The 15,577-nt window shown below is 47.6% G+C and overlaps 1 protein-coding gene and 1 pseudogene across 1 annotated transcript in view; one reads left to right on the forward strand and one right to left on the reverse strand.

Annotated features, from left to right (window-relative positions):
* LOC128688050 (methanethiol oxidase) overlaps positions 1–15,577 on the reverse strand; it is a 183,983-nt gene that overhangs the window by 63,480 nt on the left and 104,926 nt on the right. The gene's annotated exons all lie outside the window — the stretch shown is intronic.
* LOC138852532 (5S ribosomal RNA) lies at positions 12,708–12,824 on the forward strand (annotated as a pseudogene).

Raw genomic sequence — 15,577 nt, forward strand, 5'->3', positions numbered from 1 at the left:
AAGAGTGTCATCATGGGCTTGGCCTCCCTAGTTTTGAAGGTTCTCATTATCCATCCTGTCATTTTTCTAGCAGATGCGATTGATACAATGTTATGGTCCTTGAAGGTGAGATCCTCCGAAATAATCACTCCCAGGTCTTTGACGTTGGTGTTTCGCTCTATTTTGTGGCCAGAATTTGTTTTGTACTCTGATGAAGATTTAATTTCCTCATGTTTACCATATCTGAGTAATTGAAATTTCTCATCGTTGAACTTCATATTGTTTTCCGCAGCCCACTGAAAGATTTGGTTGATGTCCGCTTGGAGCCTTGCAGTGTCTGCAATGGAAGACACTGTCATGCAGATTCGGGTGTCATCTGCAAAGGAAGACACGGTGCTGTGGCTGACATCCTTGTCTATGTCGGATATGAGGATGAGGAACAAGATGGGAGCTAGTACTGTGCCTTGTGGAACAGAGCTTTTCACCGTAGCTGCCTCGGACTTTACTCTGTTGACGACTACTCTCTGTGTTCTGTTAGTGAGGAAATTATAGATCCATCGACCGACTTTTCCTGTTATTCCTTTAGCACGCATTTTGTGCGCTATTACGCCATGGTCACACTTGTCGAAGGCTTTTGCAAAGTCTGTATATATTACATCTGCATTCTTTTTGTCTTCTAGTGCATTTAGGACCTTGTCGTAGTGATCCAATAGTTGAGACAGACAGGAGCGAACTGTTCTAAACCCATGTTGCCCTGGGTTGTGTAACTGATGGGTTTCTAGATGGGTGGTGATCTTGCTTCTTAGGACCCTTTCAAAGATTTTTATGATATGGGATGTTAGTGCTATTGGTCTGTAGTTCTTTGCTATTGCTTTACTGCCCCCTTTGTGGAGTGGGGCTATGTCTGTTGTTTTTAGAAACTGAGGGACGACCCCCGTGTCCATGCTCCCTCTCCATAGGATGGAAAAGGCTCGTGATAGGGGCTTCTTGCAGTTCTTGATGAACACAGAGTTCCATGAGTCTGGCCCTGGGGCAGAGTGCATGGGGATGTCATTTATCGCCTGTTCGAAGTCATTTGGCGTCAGGATAACATCGGATAGGCTTGTGTTAATCAAATTTTGTGGCTCTATCATAAAAAATTCATTTTGATCTTCGACTCTCAGTCTGGTTAGCGGCTTGCTAAAAACTGAGTCATATTGGGACTTGAGTAGCTCACTCATTTCCTTGCTGTCATCTGTGTAGGACCCATCTTGTTTAAGTAGGGGCCCAATACTGGACGTTGTTCTCGATTTTGATTTGGCATAGGAGAAGAAATACTTTGGGTTTCTTTCGATTTCATTTATGGCTTTTAGTTCTTCCCGCGATTCCTGACTCCTAAAGGATTCTTTTAGCTTAAGTTCGATGCTTGCTATTTCTCTGACCAGTGTCTCCCTACGCATTTCAGATATATTGACCTCTTTTAGCCGCTCTGTTATTCTTTTCCGTCGCCTGTAAAGGGAGCGCCTGTCTCTTTCTATTTTACATCTACTCCTCCTTTTTCTTAGAGGAATAAGCCTTGTGCATACATCGAGTGCCACCGAGTTAATCTGTTCTAGGCATAAGTTGGGGTCTGTGTTGCTTAGTGTATCTTCCCAGCTTATATCGGTTAGGACTTGGTTTACTTGGTCCCACTTTATGTTTTTGTTATTGAAGTTGAATTTGGTGAATGCTCCCTCGTGACTAGTCTCATTTTGTCGGTCTGGGGCTCCACGCATGCATGTCTGAACCTCAATTATGTTGTGATCTGAGTATATTGTTTTTGATATGGTGACATTTCTTATCAGATCATCATTGTTAGTGAAGATGAGGTCTAGTGTATTCTCCAGTCTAGTAGGCTCTATTATTTGCTGGTTTAAATTGAATTTTGTGCAGAGATTTAAAAGCTCGTGTGAGTGTGAGTTTTCATCAGAGCTGCCTCCTGGTGTTATTACTGCAACAATATTATTTGCTATATTCCTCCATTTTAGGTGCCTTAAGTTGAAATCCCCCAGGAGCAAGATGTTGGGTGCAGGAGCTGGAAGATTTTCCAGACAGTGGTCAATTTTTAACAGCTGTTCCTGGAATTGCTGGGATGTTGCATCCGGAGGCTTGTAGACTACCACAATGACTAGGTTTTGGTTCTCGACCTTTACTGCTAAAACTTCCACTACATCATTTGAGGCATTAAGCAGTTCTGTGCAAACAAGTGACTCTGCAATGTACAGGCCAACCCCCCCCTTTTGCCTGTTCACTCTGTCACATCTGTATAGGTTGTAACCTGGGATCCATATTTCGTTGTCCAAGTGATCCTTTATGTGGGTCTCAGTGAAAGCCGCGAACATTGCCTTTGCCTCTGCAAGCAGTCCACGGATGAAAGGTATTTTGTTGTTTGTTGCTGGCTTTAGACCCTGTATATTTGCAAAGAAGAATGTTATCGGACTGGTGGTATTGTTGGTACTGGGGGGGGATTTTTTTTCCGGCATTAGTATCTGTATCTGTTGGTTTGGAGTGGAGGCCATCGACTGTGGTTCCACTCCAGGAATGACTGGATTTAATGGTCAGAGAAGTGGCAGATGCAGTTTAATATTGACAAATGCAAAGTTCTAAATGTTGGAGAGGAAAATAACCATGCGACATATAAACTAAATAATGTAGATCTTAATACTACTGATTGTGAAAAGGATTTAGGAGTTCTGGTTAGCAGTAATCTAAAACCAAGACAACAGTGCATTAGTGTTCGCAATAAAGCTAACAGAATTCTTGGCGTCATATCTAGAAGTATAAATAATAGAAGTCCTCAAGTTGTTCTTCAACTCTATATATCATTGATTAGGCCTCATTTAGATTATGCTGCTCCGTTTTGATCACCATATTACAGAATGGATATAAATGCTCTGGAAAACGTACAGAGGAGGATGACAAAGTTGATCCCCGTGTATCAGAAATCTTCCCTATGAGGATAGACTGAGTGCCCTGAATCTGCACTCTCTCGAAAGGGGTAGAATTAGGGGGGATATGATCGAAGTGTATAAATGGAAAACAGGAATAAATAAAGGGGATGTAAGTAGCATGCTGAAAATTTCCAGACAAGACAGGACTCGCAGCAATGGTTTCAATTTTGAAAAATTCAGATTCAGGAAGGATATGGGAAAGCACTGGTTTTGTAATAGAGTTGTGGATGAGTGTAGTTTTAAAAATAGGTTAGATAAATACACGAGTGGGTGTGGGTGGGAGTTGGACCTGACTAGCTTGTGCTGCTGGGTCTGGTGCCGTGCTCTTTCCTTGAGTGGTGGTGACCAGACTGGGTGCGTCATTGGACCTATCGGGGGGGAAGGACATGGACCTCCTCTGCATGGGTCAGTAGGCTTGCTGCAGTGTTTTTTCTTTATGTTATGTGTTAGTGGGGGTTGTGATGGGTGGTGAGGGTTGTGATGGGGTTGTGTTGGGTGGTGGTGGGGGATGTGATGAGTTGTGGTGGGGGTTGTGTTGGGTGTTGGTAGGGGTTGTGATGGGTGGTGGTGACGGTTGTGATGGTGGAGGTGGGGGTTGTGATGGGTGTTGAGGGTTGTGATGGTGGTGGTGAGGGTTGTGTTGGGTGGTGGTGAGGGCTGTGTTGGGTGGTGGTGAGGGCTGTGAGGGTTGTGATGGGTGTTGAGGGTTGTGATGGTGGTGGTGGGGGCTGTGAGGGTTATAATGGGTGTTGAGGGTTGTGATGGTGGTAGTGGGGGTTGTGTTGGGTGGTGGTGGGAGTTGTGATGGGTGTTGAGGGTTGTGATGGTGGTGGTGGGGGTGGTGGTGGGGTTGTGATGGTGGTTGTGGGGGTTGTGATGGTGGTGGTGGGGATTGTGATGGTGGTGGAGGTTGTGAGACCTTTCTTACAGCTGCAGCTGTCACTGCACTACGAGACCCAGCTGTCACTGCACTACGAGACCCAGCTGTCACTGCACTACGAGATCCAGCTGTCACTTCACTAAGAGACCCCAGCTGTCACTGCACTGAGACCCAGCTGTCACTGCACTATGAGACCCAGCTGTCACTGCACTATGAGACCCAGCTGTCAATTCACTATGAGACCCAGCTGTTACTGCACTATGACACCCAGCTGTCACTGCACTATGACACCCCAGCTATCACTGCACTGAGACCCAGCTGTCACTGCACTATGAGACCCAGCTGTCACTGCACTGTGAGACCCAGCTGTCGCTGCACTATGAGACCCAGCTGTCACTGCACTATGAGACCCAGCTGTCACTGCGCTATGGCACCCCAGCTGTCACTTCACTGACACCCATCTGTCACTGCACTATGAGACCCAGCTGTCACTGCACTATGAGACCCAGCTGTCACTGCACTATGAGACCCAGCTGTCACTGCACTATGAGACCCAGCTGTCACTGCACTATGAGACCCAGCTGTCACTGCACTATGACACCCCAGCTGTCACTGCACTATGACACCCCAGCTGTCACTGCACTATGACACCCCAGCTGTCACTGCACTATGACACCCCAGCTGTCACTTCACTGAGACCCAGCTGTCACTGCACTATGAGACCCATCTGTCACTGCACTATGAGACCCAGCTGTCACTGCACTATGAGACCCAGCTGTCACTGCACTATGAGACCCAGCTGTCACTGCACTATGAGACCCATCTGTCACTGCACTATGAGACCCAGCTGTCACTGCACTATGAGACCCAGCTGTCACTGCACTATGAGACCCAGCTGTCACTGCACTATGAGACCCAGCTGTCACTGCACTATGACACCCCAGCTGTCACTGCACTATGAGACCCAGCTGTCACTGCACTACGATACCCACCTGTCACTGCACTATGAGACCCAGCTGTCACTATACTGAGACCCATATGTCACTGCACTATGAGACCCCAGCTGTCACTGTACTGAGACCCAGCTGTCACTGCATTACGATACCCAGCTGTCACTGCACTATGAGACCCAGCTGTCACTACACTACGAGATCCAGCTGTCACTATACTGAGACCCATCTGTCACTGCACTGTGAGACCCAGCTGTCACTGCATATTACAACCTAGGATTTCAAATGGCCTGTTATCCCAGGTGTAATGGGAGCAAATAAACACAGTAGAAAAAGTTTAGACTTATATTATCCTTCACCAATTTAGAACAGCAATATGTACACTATGTACAGTGATAAATATAGTGCACTCCACGGTAAGCAAGGCAGAAATAGAAGCCACAAGATAGCAGACCGTGCTTCAACCAGCTCTAGAGTGGGAATGACAAGGGCAGACAGGAGAGCGGTATCCACATAACCTCTGCGATTGCCAATCCCACCTTCTTATTGGCTAGAACCTGGTCACTAGTTGAACGATGGGGCCCCATCATCAACTCTTAGCAACCTGGTTCGCTGGTTGGGGGAGATAGCCTGTAAATGAGGGTGTGTCCATGCGCCGAATAAAGGTTACGTACTCTTTGCATGCCACACCCCCACCCCCGAGAAGGCTCAGGATTAGGCTGCCACCTCCCAGTGGTAACCGTGCCGCCATGGCACGAAATAATGGGACCGCCTATCCTCTCCACCATCCAACTCTTAGATAGAGCTCAGCTTTCCTAGTGACCAAAAGCCAAACCCTAAACTCAGAGTGAGACAGCAGTCAGATAGGCCAACATAGGTCCAAGATACAAGCGGACGGTAGCCCGTATCCCCTCACTAAAAAAAACCCCCACATCAGGGGATAAAAAAAAGAGCTTGAAAGGGGGGTTACCACAAATACATCCTAACCTAAATAAAATATTAAACTAGACTCTTGACAAAGAGTCTGCCAACACATTTTCTTTGCCGGCAATATATTTTATTTTTAGGTTGTAGGGCTGCAGCCTGAGCGTCCAACGCATAAGCCTTGTGTTGTGATTCTTCATGGCTTGGAGATAGACTAACGGGTTGTGATCACTGTAGACTGTGACCACCTGCGATGTCTGGCCCACATAAACATCGAAATGCTCCAAAGCCAATACCAGCGCGAGGGCTTCTTTTTCAATGGTAGAGTAAGCTCTCTGATGTGGCTGGAACTTAGCTGAAAAGTATGCGATTGGCTGCAGCTCCTTGTTCCCGATTTGTAATAGTACCGCCCCAACCCCAGACTCACAAGCATCAACCTGTAATGAAAAAGGTTTGGAGAAGTCTGGAGATAGGAGAATGGGTGCAGAGCACAATAATCTTTTTGCTTTATTAAAAGCAGTGTTACAATCTGAAGTCCAAATAAAGGGAACTTTATGACTGGTAAGAGAGGTAAGAGGGGCTACAATATCTGAGAAATTCTTACAGAATCTTCTGTAAAATCCTATCATGCCTAGGAAACGTTGAAGAGATTTCCTATCATGAGGAACTGGATAATCTTTAATCGAAAGAACTTTAGCAAGTTTAGGTGCAACATTACCACTACCTACTTCATGGCCTAGAAAAGTGATAGTGGCCTGGCCAAAGGAAGATTTAGATAAATTAACTGTTAATTGGGAATTCTTAAAGGTCTCAAACAGAGCTTTAAGTCTAAGTAGGTGTTGATCCCAAGTATCAGACACCACAACAATATCATCTAGGTATGCTGCCGTGCCTTCAAGTCCTTTAATAGCCTGATGGATGAGTTTCTGGAATGAAGAGGGGGAATTTTTCATTCCGAAGGGGGTAACTGTATACTGATAATGACCTCCTGGAATCACGAAGGCAGAGATTTCCTTCGCCTTATCTGTCAAAGGTACCTGATAGTAACCTTTAAGGAGATCTAATTTGGACACAAAAGTAGCCTTACCCACAAAGTCAATTACGTCATCCAGACGAGGAAGAGGGTAAGCATCTGTGATTGTGACCTCGTTCACTTTACGGTAGTCTGTGCACATACGAAACCCTCCATCAGCCTTTTTTACTAGGATGCACGGTGAAGCCCATGGACTAGATGACTCCTCCACTAAACCATGTTCTAACAAGAAGTCTACTTCCTGCTGAAGTAGCCTTTGCTTTTCAGGATTAGCTCTGTAGGGGGAGAGTTTAATTGGTTTAGATTTTCCCACATCTACATCATGGTAACCTAACGTACATTTTTTCGGCACATCCGAAAAAATATTAGGATATGACTGTAGAAGCTCAGTTAAATTGGTTGCTTGTATTTCAGATAATCCATCCATTAATGGGCTAGGATCCTTGAGGAGGATAGAATTTGAAAGTTTAGTATTAATTTCAGAGATAGAGTGCAAAGAGTCAGAGTCGTCCTCAGAGGTAGAGGACAGAGTCATTACTGGGACTTTATCTGGTGTATGAAAGGCCTTGATTTGATTAATGTGGTAAGTTTTTGTTTTTGAGGTCTTATCAATGGGAGCTACCACATAATTTAAATCAGATAATCTACTTACTATCTGCATAGGTCCCGTAAATCTAGCTTTCAAGGTGTGGCCAGGTATAGGTTCCTGCACCAACACCTTGTCTCCTGGATGGAAGGAGCGGAATTGTGCACTTTTGTCATACCTCTGTTTCATCTTACTTTGAGCTATCTTTAGGTTAGCCGTGGCTAACTCACGTGCCACCTGCAACCTTGAAGACGGGTTGTAGAGTGCTGAGCTTACGTCTTCTCCCATCCATCCTTCTTTGAGCACCCGAAGAGGACCTCGTACATTGTGCCCAAAGATCAGCTCAAACGGACTATACCCTGTAGACTCTTGCACCGTCTCTCGTACTGAGAACAGCAACAACGGTAGAGATTCATCCCAATCTGTCGGAAAGTGCATGCAAAAACTTCTCATCATTGTTTTTAATGTTTGGTGGAATCTTTCCAAGGCGCCTTGGGACTGAGGGTGATAGGCAGTGGATAAGTTGTGAATTATCCCTAACCTAGTTAATACTTCCCTAAATGCTTTGGCAGTGAAGTTAGTACCTTGATCACTTTGTATAGTTTTAGGAATGCCAAAACAAGAAATGAATTTTGTTAAAGCTTTGAGAATAGCTTTAGTATTGATACTACGCATTGGGATCGCTTCAGGATATCTGGTTACTTTATCCATAATTGTAAATAAATACTGATTTCCAGACTTTGACTTAGGTAGTGGACCTACACAATCTATAATTAAATCTGCAAAAGGTTCTCCATCAGCAGGTATGGGTTGGAGAGGTGCAGGTTTAATGGAATGTCCAGGTTTTCCAACTTGCTGACATTCTCGGCAACACCTAATATGATTCTTCACATCTTTCTTTAATTTTGGCCAATAAAATTCTTTTGTGATTCTATACAAGGTTTTTGTAATTCCTAAGTGACCTCCTGATGACGTATTATGAGCTATATTTAATATCTGAGGTCTATACTTGGTTGGAACCACTAACCTGTCGTATAATTGCCGGCCCTCTTTCTCCTTACCAGTCTCAGTGCAAACCAAATAATCATTTTTAACTTCATACTTGACTGGATGACCCAAAGAGGATTTACCCATGGCTGCCTCAAAAGCGAATTTTAAAGAAGGGTCCTTTCGTTGTTCCTCCCGGAAGGACAGTCCCTCGGGCATGGAAACAGAGACATCTGGCAATCCTGCAACCTGGGAATAGGAAGGCTTGATCGGGGTCTGTTCACTTGATTTACGAGACTCCGGCCGGTGTGTCTCATAAAACAACGTGGCTATTCCGAGATCGGAGTCGTCCAAGGATAGGTCAACATTCTCCCCAGACAACCCTTGGGATGTTGCCCGAGTTATGGCCAACACTGGAGAAGCATTAATCATTATAGGTTCAGGACACGAAGTAACAGTAGTAATGTTATTACCCAGTAATAACATGGCATTTTTCATGGGAAATCCTTTTGAGATACCTACAGTCAAGTACCCAGTGTAATATTTGCACTGTACATAAATTTTATGCAAAGGAACTGAATATATAGCTCCTCCATAGGCTTCCAATAAAACTGAGGAATTCAAGGAAGTATTCTCTGAAAGGGGTAATATTCCTTCTCTGACAAGTGAGCAATATGCTCCAGTATCTCTAAAGGTATTTACTTTAGTTGGTTCTGAGTTTTCCTGAAGGGAAATAAGACTTTCGCAATAATAAGGGGCCATACCTTTTTCTACTTCTCTAGGGGACATGTTACTAGGGATATTAGAGATTTTCCCGATGGGTTGAGGTTTTTGGGGGCAGTTGGAACTGATGTGACCTACTTTATTGCACCTGAAGCAAACGACAGGCTTGCCCTTTACTCCCTGATGACGTTGCAAGTGGTGTCGTTCTGGCTGGTGCCTCTCTGGATATTGTTGTCGAGATGCTCCATAAGTAGTTTGCCTCTCCGCAGGGGGACCATATGTTGAGAAGCGTGGCTCACCAGGTGACTTGGTTGGATGACGTAGACGCTCTCCCTCCGGCTGGCACTTCATTCTCCAATGTTGTCGATCTCTGCTCACGCCAGACTGTTGAAAAGAGAGACGGGACCGCTCGGACAAGGAGCGGTTCGTTTCGAAGGTATCAGCCAACCTGGCCGCCTCCAATGCAGTGGTTAAGTCACGATCCTGCAGAAAGACACGAACCTCTGGTCCCACAGACTCCAGCAGGTTATCAATCAGAATAAGCTGCACCAGCTCCTCAAAGTTAGAGACACCACTCGCTTTATACCAGCTGGTAAAAGCTTTGGTTTGCTGTCTCTCAAAGTCCACCAGGGATTGACCAAGCTGCCGCCTGTTCAATTTGAAGGTCTTACGATATTTAGCTGGGATACATGTATATGCTCCCAACACTGTGGTCTTCACTACTTGATAATCAGAGAATTCAGCGTCAGTTAATACCGACGTAAATTCCTGTGCCTTACCCAATAATGCTGTATGAACCAACGCTGCCCAGTGCTGTTCCGGCCACCTCAAGGCTCGAGCCTGATTTTCGAAGCTTTCGAAAAATTGCTCTGGTTCGGCCTCATTGAAGCGGGGAACAAGCTGTACTGCTTTTTGTAAACTGAAATCGTTTACAGAATGCGAAAACTGCCTCCTTTCTCTTTCCCTATCAAATTCTTCCCTTGCGAATGCTCTCTGTTCCCTAGTTTGCTCCAGCGTGATTTTTGCCAGCTCAAGTGCCAACGACGCTGATTCACCTCGAGACAACCCAGCTGCACCATACTGACCATTTTGCTCCGTAGGTGTATCATCTTCCTCATGCGAGAACATAAGAGTTTTTTCCCTAGCTCCCGTAGAGGGAGGAGTTTGATGTGCCATCTCTTCTTCAATAAGTATGTCAGCAATAAGTGAACGCAGTTGCGCAGCTGTGAGAGTGCGTTTATAGGGAATGCCAATGGAACGAGCAATTTGCCAACAACGCTGTAGGGACAATTTAGGTAGGTTATGCAAAGTATATGCCGACACCAGGCGTCTGACTCGTCTAGGTGGCATAAGTTATTCGCTATGCACAGTACGAATACCCCAACGTAACACGTTAATTTGCAGAACACGCTTAGCTATGCACAGTACGATTGCAGAATACGCATACAAGCAAAGCCGACTGCACACAAGATTGACCGTAGCGAAGCGAGCACACTGAACAAGCTAGTAGCGAGCTGTTGAACGATCACACAATAGCAAGGCTGATCATAAGCAACTGACACGCAAAATTTGTAAAGCGAAGCGAAACAGCAAGCTACACAATGTTCCTGCTACAAGCTTCACCCTAAGCTCAACCGTTTCTCTAAGTCCAGCTCTCGGACAGGCTACCCATATTACAACCTAGGATTTCAAATGGCCTGTTATCCCAGGTGTAATGGGAGCAAATAAACACAGTAGAAAAAGTTTAGACTTATATTATCCTTCACCAATTTATAACAGCAATATGTACACTATGTACAGTGATAAATATAGTGCACTCCACGGTAAGCAAGGCAGAAATAGAAGCCACAAGATAGCAGACCGTGCTTCAACCAGCTCTAGAATGGGAATGACAAGGGCAGACAGGAGAGCGGTATCCACATAACCTCTGCGATTGTCAATCCCACCTTCTTATTGGCTAGAACCTGGTCACTAGTTGAACGATGGGGCCCCATCATCAACTCTTAGCAACCTGGTTCGCTGGTTGGGGGAGATAGCCTGTAAATGAGGGTGTGTCCATGCGCCGAATAAAGGTTACGTACTCTTTGCATGCCACACTGCACTATGAGACCCAGCTGTCACTGCACTATGAGACCCCGCTGTCACTGCACTATGAGACCCAGCTGTCACTGCACTATGAGACCCAGCTGTCACTGCACTATGATACCAGCTGTCACTGCACTTTGAGACCCAGCTGTCACTGCACTATGAGACAGAGCTGTCACTACACTATGAGACCCAGCTGTCACTACACTACGAGATCCAGCTGTCACTATACTGAGACCCAGCTGTCACTGCACTATGAGACCCAGCTGTCACTGCACTGAGACCCCAGCTGTCACTGCACTATGAGACCCCAGCTGTCACTGCACTATGAGACCCCAGCTGTCACTGCACTATGAGACACCATCTGTAACTGCACTTTGAGACCCAGCTGTCACCTGCACTACGAGACCCAGCTGTCACTGCACTATGAGACCCCAGCTGTCACTGCACTATGAGACCCAGCTGTCACTGCACTATGAGACCAAAGCTGTCACTGCACTATGAGACCCAGCTGTCACTGCACTGAGACCCAGCTGTCACTGCACTGAGACCCAGCTGTCACCACTATGACACCCCAGCTGTCACTGCACTATGAGACCCAGCTGTCACTGCACTATGAGACCAAAGCTATCACTGCACTATGAGACCCAGCTGTCACTGCACTGAGACCCAGCTGTCACTGCACTATGAGACCCCAGCTGTCACTGCACTATGAGACCCCAGCTGTCACTGCACTATGACACCCAGCTGTCACTGCACTACGATACCCACCTGTCACTGCACTATGAGACCCAGCTGTCACGGCACTACGATACCCAGCTGTCACTACACTACGAGATCCAGCTGTCATTATACTGAGACCCATATGTCACTGCACTATGAGACCCCAGCTGTCACTGTACTATGAGACCCAGCTGTCACTGCACTACGATACCCAGCTGTCACTGCACTATGAGACCCAGCTGTCACTGCACAATGAGACCCAGCTGTCACTACACTACGAGATCCAGCTGTCACTATACTGAGACCCATCTGTCACTGCACTGTGAGACCCAGCTGTCACTGCACTATGAGACCCAGCTGTCACTGCACTATGAGACCCAGCTGTCACTGCACTGAGACCCAGCTGTCACTGCACTATGTGACCCAGCTGTCACTGCACTGAGACCCCAGCTGTCACTGCACTATGAGACCCAGCTGTCACTGCACTGAGACCCATCTGTCACTGCACTATGAGACCCAGCTGTCACTGCACTATGAGACCCAGCTGTCACTGCACTAAGACCCAGCTGTCACTGCACTATGAGACCCAGCTGTCACTGCACTATGACACCCCAGCTGTCACTGCACTACGATACCCACCTGTCACTGCATATGAGACCCAGCTATCACTGCACTACGATACCCAGCTGTCACTACACTACGAGATCCAGCTGTCACTATACTGAGACCCATATGTCACTGCACTATGAGACCCCAGCTGTCACAGTACTGAGACCCAGCTGTCACTGCACTACGATACCCAGTTGTCACTGCACTATGAGACCCAGCTGTCACTGCACTACGAGACCCAGCTGTCACTGCACTATGAGACCCCAGCTGTCACGTTGAATACACCGCTTCTCGTCCGATCAGCGAAGTTAAGCAACGTTGGGTTTGGTTAGTACTTGGATGGGTGACCGCCTGGGAACACCAAATGCTGTTGGCATTAAACCTTGTGGCCCGGTGGCCTGGTGGCTAAAGCTCCCGCTTCACACACGGAGGGCTCGGGTTCGATTCCCGGCGGGTGGAAACATTCGACACGTTTCCTTACACCTGTTGTCCTGTACACCTAGCAGCAAATAGGTACCTGGGTGTTAGTCGACTGGTGTGGGTCGCATCCTGGGGGACAAGATTAAGGACCCCAATGGAAATAAGTTAGACAGTCCTCGATGACGCACTGACTTTCTTGGGTTATCCTGGGTGGCTAACCCTCCGGGGTTAAAAATCCGAACGAAATCTTATCTTATGAGACCCAGCTGTCACTGTACTATGAGACCAAAGCTGTCACTGCACTATGAGACCCAGCTGTCACTGCACTGAGACCCAGCTGTCACTGCACTGGGACCCAGCTGTCACTGCACTATGACACCCCAGCTGTCACTGCACTACGATACCCACCTGTCACTGCACTATGAGACCCAGCTGTCACTGCACTACGATACCCAGCTGTCACTACACTACGAGATCCAGCTGTCATTATACTGAGACCCATATGTCACTGCACTATGAGACCCCAGCTGTCACTGTACTGAGACCCAGCTGTCACTGCACTACGATACCCAGCTGTCACTGCACTATGAGACCCATCTGTCACTGCACTGTGAGACCCAGCTGTCACTGCACTATGAGACCCAGCTGTCACTGCATTATGAGACTCAGCTGTCACTGCAATATGAGACCCAGCTGTCACTGCACTATGAGACCCAGCTGTCCCTGCACTATGATACCAGCTGTTACTGCACTATGACACACCAGCTGTCACTGCATTATGAGACCCAGCTGTCACTACACTGAGACCCAGCTGTCACTACACTACGAGATCCAGCTGTCACTATACTGAGACCCATCTGTCACTGCACTATGAGACCCAGCTGTCACTGCACTATGAGACCCAGCTGTCACTGCACTGAGACCTCAGCTGTCACTGCACTATGAGACCCTAGCTGTCACTGCACTATGAGACCCCAGCTGTCACTGCACTATGAGACACCATCTGTAACTGCACTTTGAGACCCAGCTGGCACCTGCACTACGAGACCCAGCTGTCACTGCACTATGAGACTCCAGCTGTCACTGCACTATGAGACCCAGCTGTCACTGCACTATGAGACCAAAGCTGTCACTGCACTATGAGACCCAGCTGTCACTGCACTGAGACCCAGCTGTCACTGCACTGAGACCCAGCTGTCACTGCACTATGAGACCCAACTGTCACTGCACTATGAGAACCAGCTGCCACTGCACTATGAGACCCAGCTGTCACTGCACTGAGACCCAGCTGTCACTGCACTATGAGACCCAGCTGTCACTGCACTATGAAACCCAGCTGTCACTTCAATATGAGACCCAGCTGTCACTGCGCTGAGACTCAGCTGTCACTGCACTGAGACCCAGCTGTCACTGCACTATGAGACCCAGCTGTCACTGCACTATGAGAACCAGCTGCCACTGCACTATGAGACCCAGCTGTCACTGCACTGAGACCCAGCTGTCACTGCACTATGAGACCCAGCTGTCACTGCACTATGAGAACCAGCTGCCACTGCACTATGAGACCCAGCTGTCACTGCACTGAGACCCAGCTGTCACTGCACTATGAGACCCAGCTGTCACTGCACTATGAAACCCAGCTGTCACTTCAATATGAGACCCAGCTGTCACTGCGCTGAGACTCAGCTGTCACTGCACTGAGACCCAGCTGTCACTGTACTATGAGACCCAGCTGTCACTGCACTATGAAACCCAGCTGTCACTTCAATATGAGACCCAGCTGTCACTGCACTATGAGATCCAGCTGTCACTGCACTATGAAACCCCAGCTGTCACTGCACTATTAGACCCCAGCTGTCACTGCACTATGAGACCCAGCTGTCACTGTACTGTGAGACCAAGCTGTCACTGCACTACGATACCCAGCTGTCACTGCACTATGAGACCCAGCTGTCACTGCACAATGAGGCCCAGCTGTCACTACACTACGAGATCCAGCTGTCACTATACTGAGACCCATCTGTCACTGCACTGTGAGACCCAGCTGTCACTGCACCATGAGACCCAGCTGTCACTGCACTATGAGACCCAGCTGTCACTGCACTATGAGACCCAGCTGTCACTGCACTATGAGACCCAGCTGTCACTGCACTATGAGACCCAGCTGTCACTGCACTATGATACCAGCTGTCACTGCACTTTGAGACCCAGCTGTCACTGCACTATGACACCCCAGCTGTCACTGCACTATGAGACCCAGCTGTCACTACACTGAGACCCAGCTGTCACTACGAGATCCAGCTGTCACTATACTGAGACCCATCTGTCACTGCACTATGAGACCCAGCTGTCACTGCACTGAGACCCCAGCTGTCACTGCACTATGAGACCCCAGCTGTCACTGCACTATGAGACCCCAGCTGTCACTGCACTATGAGACCCAGCTGTCACTGCACTATGAGACCAAAGCTGTCACTGCACTATGAGACCCAGCTGTCACTGCACTGAGACCCAGCTGTCACTGCACTAAGACCCAGTTGTCACTGCACTGAGACCCAGCTGTCACTGCACTATGAGACCCAGCTGTCACTGCACTATGAGACCCAGCTGTCACTGCACTGAGACCCAGCTGTCACTGCACTATGAGACCCAGCTGTCACTGCACTATGAAACCCAGCTGTCACTTCAATATGAGACCCAGCTGTCACT

Source organism: Cherax quadricarinatus, chromosome 10 (genome assembly GCF_038502225.1).
Source record: "Cherax quadricarinatus isolate ZL_2023a chromosome 10, ASM3850222v1, whole genome shotgun sequence".
Lineage (NCBI taxonomy): Eukaryota > Metazoa > Arthropoda > Malacostraca > Decapoda > Parastacidae > Cherax > Cherax quadricarinatus.